Raw genomic sequence first — 8,384 nt, 5'->3', positions numbered from 1 at the left:
CTCGGAGGATCCGCCTCTCGTAGATCTACTGACATCTCCTTCTCCTGAATAAAGGGAAGCTGTTCTCGCCGTTTCGGACCCCGGCGTTCAGTCCAGGGCGACGACGAGAGCGCTAGAGGTCGCCGACAGCCAACTGCCGGCCACCTGGAGCGGCTGAATTGATCCAGTAGAGTCGCCATTTGATTTGCTGACGAATAAAGTTGTTTCTCGCTTTCTCTCCCTGAGGAAGGCGCATTAGGGCCTTTAATACCTTCGTGCAGTAGGTCCCGATATCGGATCTATTTGAACACTTAACACGAGAGCTATATACATGAAGCGTTCACATATACTTCGATAACAGCTCATGTGCACGTGCTGTGCATGCTCTTACGTAGCGGTGACAACCAGCGATGTTTTCCGTGTGAAACCCTTAGGTTTATGCTTCCACGTAGATAAGTGGTTCGTTTATTTCGGTGTGTCTCTTCCAAAACTGACCACCGTCGCGCTAGCAAGTCAGAACTTCCGGTTCTGTATCCTGGCCGAGAGCCTAGAAACACCCCCGTGTTGAAGCCGAACTCTGGCACGGCGTGGACAGCCGTGGTCATCGTGGCCGTCTGATGGGGACTTCAATCGGTCCCACGCTTTGCGCACAACCAGACTTCAAACCCACAGAGTGGGTCACTGAAGAAGTAGCTCCCCGTTCGTCGCCGAGCTATATGTAGTGCAAGAGAAAACGGCACTGAGTTGCGCTTTGCTTACAGGCTGGATTTGCAATTCCTCACCGAGTAGGTGGCGGTGTAACCACGCAGTCAGAGACGAGAACACCTTGATCTATTCAATCAATTTTGAATGAATTAAGTGGGAATAAATACGCCATGAATGTGCGAGCGAATGCATGTAAGTGAAGTGAATAATTAACGCGAATAAAGAAACTGAGAAAAATTGCCATTTTTCTGTCGTAAAATAACATGCCTCGTCAGTGTGGTCACTTTTTAACTACGTTGCAGCTGCTGTTTCCTATGAGCGAGATCATTTATCATCCTTCATGCACACACACAAACGCATGCCAAGCTGTGTGGAGACATCGTCGCCTTCAAGTGACATCCATTAGGGCTTTTGTGGAAGCCATGAAGCTGTACACACGGCGGCAAAGAGCTAACCACACTCGCGATCCAAACCTGTTCACGTTATGAACCATATTTGCTGATGATGATGCGGATGACGGTGGATTTTTATGGCGCAAGGGCATCTGCGGCCAAAGAGCGCCATGCCACAAGGTATATTCGTATTGCTCAAGGTGGGGCCAAAGACGCATCCCCCAAGTCTGAGCACTCTGATTAAGCAGAGCTCCAGGCCAGGGGAAGCTCGTACACCATGTATCACCGGTGGGTACCCGGCGGCACTGGGGATCGAACCCGGCATCTCCAGCATGCTAGGCGGATGCTCAACCACTAGACTACCGCCGCGGTGAACCATATTGGCATACCGAGGAGACAAAGCAATTAGTGATTTCTAGTATTTAGTGTGTAAATTAGAAACAAACTGAAGTGTTACACTGTGTCAGTCTTGTCAGCTGAAGTTTTGATGAAATCCAAGATGAAAAAAAAAAGATGACAGGGTTCTTATCTTTTCCTCATGTACTGTAGTAGGGCGCTCGCTTTTTGATAAACCGTGTAATTTATACCACATTCAAAAAGAGACGTGTAACAGACATACAAGGTAGAAAGGAGATAGGGAAAAGACAGCCTCTGAACGCAACAACTCGAAGGTTGGTTGGTTTATGGGGTTTAACGTCCCAAAGTGACTAGGGTTTGAGAGACGCCGTAGTGGTGGGCTCCGGAAATTTCTACCACGTGGGGTTCTTTTACGTGCACTGAAATCGCACAGTACAATTTCTCCTCCAAAGAAATTCAACCTCCGCGGCCGGGATCGAACCCGCGTCTTTCGTGTGAGCAGCCGAGCACCATAACCACTGAGCCACCGCCGCGGCTCACAACTCTTAGGTGGTGGCGCTAATATCTAGGCCGGTATTCGCCCTAAATTTCTGACGTTTCTCCGCCTTTGTATTTTTATTTTGCTTTTGCCTTCTTTTTTTTTTTGTACGAAAAAGGAGAGAAACGCGCTGGCGAGGCTCGGAAGATCCGTCTGTGCAGACTATCGCCACCGGCCAGGCTGCCAGCGTTATGGACCTTAGGAACACAAGCACTTGAGGGCACTGCTATCCTGGGGGGACCCATGGCAGGGGCGTGCCCCGAATTCCTTTCAAATAATAAAGTTTTTTTCTCTCTTTCTCTCAATGTGCCCACAAAGTTGATTCACGCCCGCGCACCCGACGAGAAACTGTGAGGACAGGACATGCAATGCTATGAAGACCGCTTATGAAGGCAATGTCGCCTCTTTCCGAGTCATTACAGCTGGCTATGACGCGGTACAGGGCGTCTGGGTGCGACACTGAGCAGCACCCGTTCTGTCTGCTCCTTCGCCTTCACTCCCTGATGACTACGCTTCATGTGCTTTCTAGAAATCCAGCCTCTAGACGTTGCTATAGTTTACGCGTCCCTTCACGTAACAAACCACGCGCAGTTATTTAAGTACTTAGACCACCACTACAGGTTGACACAAATAAATGAGTACGTGACGCTTTCTACGTGCTCACGTCCACTCCACTGCCGTATCAAGCACCGCCGGCATGCAATGAGTGATGCTCCAAGAAGCGACGCTATAGAACGCGTCGAAGGTCGCTAGGGGGCGGGTTCTCGAGTGCACGCATCGCCTGTCGCCGCCTGGAAGGGGATCTGGTATTGCGTAAGAGCTCCAGCGATGGCGCATCGGAGCTCGAATCCGATCGCCTTCCGGACGACCCCACATTTCTCACTTCAGTTCCCTATCGTTCTCTGCCGCTTTCCGCGTCACGCGCGATTCTTCCAGCTGTCCAGTGATACGGCGGAGAGCGGGACGAGATTTACGCTCGTTGTGCAGCCTATCTCGGAAGAATCATATGATAAGCCGTCGGTCCTCGAAATTCTGCCGAACGCCTCCGCAGGCTAGATTGAACGATACGATAAAACACCTTGAACCGCTTACGTCACTAGCCTGTCAAGGCGATGACACGGGGATATAATGTAGTCCGAGGGGAGAAATAAGAGGCCAAGGTAACTGATTTCGGTTTTTGCATTTTTTTTGCCTCTGTTTGCGCCTGCATTCGGACCGCTTAGTTAGCTCAAAAACGGTGTCACGCGGTGCAAGCGACGGTACGCTGCTGGAGAGAATGACACAGGTCGACATTCTGGGCGTTGGCGTCTCCGAATAGCTCACGGCTGCACATTTTTCTTGCGGCTTACTCTGCCTGATAGTCTGCCACGTTCTGTGTTTAAGTCATTTTGCGGAATCACAGTATGATCTCGACAGCGGATCGCCCGTCACCCTGCCCACCGCCTTGTGACATATCTGGAAAAGATAAATGACAAAGATATTTTTTGTGCATCTTTAGGAGTGGAGAACGCGTGGTGACTGCCGTAAATCTTGGCTGTCCACTGTGGTCGAAGCTGTGACACAGCAATAGCTGGAGAGCGGAGTAGATGGGAGATCAACTTACGCTCGATGGTACACCTGTCCAGTAAGAAGGAAAGATAGGTATCAGATCAGATACGGACAATCCCATACGTCAGGCTGAAGAACGGGCGGGCGGGCCACGTATGTCAACCCGCATGCCTTCCTCTTATTTATTCGATGCATAGACCAAGACAAACAGGACGTGCACAGATGCGAAGATTACGTATAAAATAAATAAATCTAAGAAACCGGAGAACGAAGGTATTCGTATTTATCTGCTGCAGAACAGAAGCAGAATTTAGAGGGCAACAACTACCATAGTCATCATCAGCCTAACTATGCACATCGCAGGGCAAAGGCCTCTCCCATGTCTCTTCAATTAACCCTGTGGTCAGTTGCCGCCACTGTATCCCCGCAAACTTCTTAATCTCATCCGCCCACCTAACTTTCTGCCGCTCCCTGCTACGCTTGCCTTCTCTTGGAATCCACTCTGTTACCCCTAAGAACCAGCAGTCATCTTGCCTTCGCATTACATGCCCTGCCCAAGCCCACTTCTCCCTCTTCATTTCGACTAGGATGTCTTTAACCCGCGTTTGTTCCCTCACCCACTCTTCCCGCTTCCGGTCTCGTAACATTACACCTATCATTTTTGTTTCCATAGCTCGCTGCGTTGTCCTTAACTTAAAGGGTCAGTCTACTGAATTTTATCGACCATATTTTCTTTGCGGCAACCGATAGCTCCCTACTCAAATTACCGTTTAGCCAGCTGTGGTGCCAAGGAGTGCGGTAGAACATTTTAAAATAGAATTTATTAATGTGGGAACACATCTGTATGAGATGGTAGTCTCATCTGGAAACCATCTGGATTTCCGCAGCGCGGCGACATACATGGCGGCGCCCGTCGAAGCCAAACCTCTCACTTCGGACTGAATTCTCGTTGTTGCTGCCTTTTTCAGCTCGTTCACTGGCCATAAATGGGGCGCCTGTCTTTCGCTTCGTCTCATCTCGCCTATAAGAAAACATATAAGAGATAAATTTGCTTTATTTTAATAATTAGAGTGACGATTCTGCCGCTCCTAGGCTTAAGTGGAGAGTCGGTTTGTTTACAGCAATGGTTCCCGTCCTGACGACCAGATGGCGCCACTATAGGCTGTTTATTTTTGCGTCTCTGCTAGCATACGCTGAACTAAAAGTGGGAAATGTGCCTGCGTTTTGTGTACTCTCTTATAAATATTCATGTGATTTACAGAAAAAGCGAGCGGTACGCCTTCTACAGTTTACTAGAACAAAACGTGCGTTTCTCTGACATTGGGGCATACAAATGGTACGTAGTATATTCACTTATGCTTCTACAAAAAAAGACTACCACTTTCTTGAACAAAATGAACGTTTGGGGTCGCCACCATGCTTTTTTACGCGACTTTTAACGCCGAAATAAAATATAAATTCCAGCCTAAACCGGGCGCAGACCCCTCGTTATTGATGTTATGGGGTGCCAACTACCAGAATATGCCATTATTTATACACTCATCTCGGTGAGTAGACTGACCCTTTAAGCTGAACTCTCTTCGTTAGCCTCCACATTTCTGCTCCATAGGTGAGTACCGGTAAGATACAGCTGTCGTGTACTTTTTTCTTTAGGGATAATGGTAAGCTGTCATTCATGATCTGAGAGAACTTGACATATATGCGCTCCACACCATTCTTATTCTTTGGTTATTTCCCTCTCATGATCCGGATCAGCGGTCACTACCTGCCCTAAGTAGACGTATTACCTTACCACTTGCAGCATCTCGCTACCGATTGCGAGCTGCTTTCTCTTGCGAGACTGTTGAACATTATTTTAGTGTTATGCATGTTAATTTTTAGATCCACCGTTCTGCTCTGCCTGTCTCACTCCTTTATCACGCTTTGCAATTCATCCTCTGAGTGACTCAGCAAGGCAATGTCATCAGCGAATCACAGATTAATTAAGTATTCTCCATTAACACTTAACCCCAATTGTTCCAAATCCAGGCCCCAGAATACCTTCTGTAAACAGGCGGTGAGTAGCATTGGCGAGATCGTGTCTCCCTGCCTGACACCCTTCCTTATTGTAATTTTATTTCTGACTTTATGGAGGACTGTGGTAGCTGTGCAGTCGTCATAGTTATCTTCCAGTGTTTTAGATATCTTCCAGACAGCTTCCAGCACAGTAGTTCCAGTAGATACAGGAGCTACTTTAGTATATATGAGGTTTAATGTCCCAAAGCGACGCACGGTCTATTAGGCACGCTGTAATGCAGGGCTTCAGGTTAATCTCGACCTGGTTCTTCAGCGTGCAATATGGCTTCGCACAGTGCGCTTCCGTCTTGCATTTCGGCTCGATTGAAGCGCTGCCGCCGCGACCGAACCCGCGTCCTCGGGCTCAGTAGCCAAGTGCTGCACTCACAGCCACTGCGAAGGATTACAGGCCAACTGAATAAGAGCTAAGAGAAACTTAGAACTTGGAGCTTGCAGTTACGAACACAAGAACCAGAAACGTTAGCAGTGCGCTGTGTCAGCATACGTCTTCACACTCCTGGGCCCCACCATCATCACCCGCCAAGTAAAATTCATTGAAGACTGAGTGCTTCACAGCGCAACGCGCAGCACAGAGCGTGTAACGGTAGACAGGAAAATCGCTAAGTCACAACTGTTTAACGGATGTCCTGGTGTTGCTGTTGTGCTGTAACAAGTTGCAGTTTCGTTTTTCACGCGTAGTACCTTCGTCGGGCAACACTGGACACTTCTTCCTCATGCCCTTTCTCTCTCGTCCGCATACTCTCTTTCTGCCGCTGACAACTTCCTCACGCGGTTTCATCTTACGCGTATACTTTCGCTTTTCTAACCGCGCTACACAACTGCGGCAGCACTGCGTTTTAACGCGAGAGCGGTCCCCATGTTGGAAAAAATAGTCCGGCGTCGGGGACCGCTTGATGCCTCGACGCCGGAGCGGCCAGTTGCGACCTAGGTGGGCCAGCCAGGTCACGTGACCTTGTGGCGTCATCACAACCTGCCCACCGGATTGTGAACAAACTGAACACCGTGGCAGGTGGCGGTTGAACCACTGGCTGGCCGCGAGAGGTTGCACAAGCCCTGCCGGTACGTGGCAGCACCTGCCATCACAGGGCAGTGGCGCATCCCTATAACCGCTGCAAAAAACTGCGCCAGGAATGGTATTAGGACTCCCAGAGATCTACGAATCTGAAGTAGAGAATGACACATTAAGGCTATCGCGTCACAACCTTAAGGCGGAGCTTAAGTCTCCCCTCAAGTCTTTTACAGTCGTAAGATAAATCTATAAAGATCTGTTATCTGTCTGAGGAGTGGCCGCTACCCATACGCGTGATGGTGAAACTTTATTTCCAGCAGATATAGAGGAGCGATCCGAAGTCGCCCCCCGCTTAAACGACGGCCGCTATCCCTTGGGCAGCGGCGGTGTCTTCAGCCAGCTGGAGGAGCTTGATCTGTGTCCCCGGGTCGGGGCTGAGCATTAGAGCCTCCCAATGATCAGAGTCGGTAATGAATCGACTCGCGGGTAGAGACTGCGGGCAGTTCCAGATCATATGATTTAGATCGGCTTTGCTATCACAATGTTTGCATTTGTCTGAGTAGAGTCCTTCCGAATAGAAACTACACAATTGGGAATTTGAATAGGTGTTAGTTTGAAGTTTACGCCAGGCTTTGGCCTGTTTTTTGGAGGGCGTTTTATCTGCTGGGGGGAATCTGAGTCTTGCAAGCCTGTAGTGCTGTAGGATTTCTCTGTAAGAAAAGAACATGTCCTTGCAGGAGTATAGGGCGGGAGGGCTGCACGACCCAGCTCGGCGGGACAGTTCTCGAGCTAGGTTATGAGCCGCCTCATTACCAGCAAGGGAGGCATGAGCAGGCGTCCAGATTATGCGAATGCGCCGCGTAGGCTGATAATTTAGCAGAATCCGAGCTGCTTGTGGGGAGATTCTTCACAACGTATAGTTACTTATCGCCAATTTTGAGTCGCTGACAATGGGTTCTGGCGAGGATCCCGCAATGGCTAGAGCAATGGCTGTTTCTTACCTAACATGTGTGTGCTGAGTGCGTATAGTGCCCCCAGTTATGAGTGTGCCACGTTCCGTGGTGACCACAGCTACAATCTTGTCAGCCGAAGAATCTGCTGCATCTACATATACAACAGAAGTATCATTAAGAAAGCGTTGCCTTAAAGATTTGTCTCTCTCTGCACGACGTTCAGCGTGGAAATCTGGGTCCATGTTCCGAAGTATTGGAGGAATGACCAGAAGCAGGCGTATATGTCTGGGAAGGTCAGTTGTTGGTCCACCTTGCCTTTCGTATGTTATGCCTAGTGTGGACTAGGCAGTTGGTATGGCCGATAGTCGTTCGTATTGCGATACGGTGACCGCTTCGATAATCTCACTTAGGGTGTTATGAAGAACGAGACCTAACGCTTTCTCAGTCGCTGTATGCATGGGTAGCCCAACTGCCTGCTTGACGCATTTTCTGATTATGGCCTCCACTTTCTCTTTTTCAGCTGACTTGAGATGTAGGTAAGGGCATACGTAAGCTATGCGGCTGATCACAAAGGCTTGTACTAAACGGAGAGTATTTCTTTCTTTCAAGCCCGAGTGGCGGTTACTAATGCGGCATCGAGGTTTCCTGAAGCTTTTGGATTGCGTCACCATTGAAGCCTTGTTCTTGTAGCATTAGGCCCAAGATTTTAGTTTTGTATACTCGAGAAATGGGGACTGCGCGAATACTGAGTTCGATGGCCGGTGGGGGTTGCGCAAGGGATCTGATTTTACGGAATATGAGAAATTCAGATTTGGCTGGAGGGCACC

The sequence above is a fragment of the Amblyomma mixtum genome, chromosome 1, assembly GCF_055824585.1.
Source record: "Amblyomma mixtum isolate Tamu chromosome 1, ASM5582458v1, whole genome shotgun sequence".
Classification (NCBI taxonomy): domain Eukaryota; kingdom Metazoa; phylum Arthropoda; class Arachnida; order Ixodida; family Ixodidae; genus Amblyomma; species Amblyomma mixtum.
The sequence above is the reverse complement of the archived record's forward strand: the minus strand, read 5'-3'. Positions refer to the sequence as shown.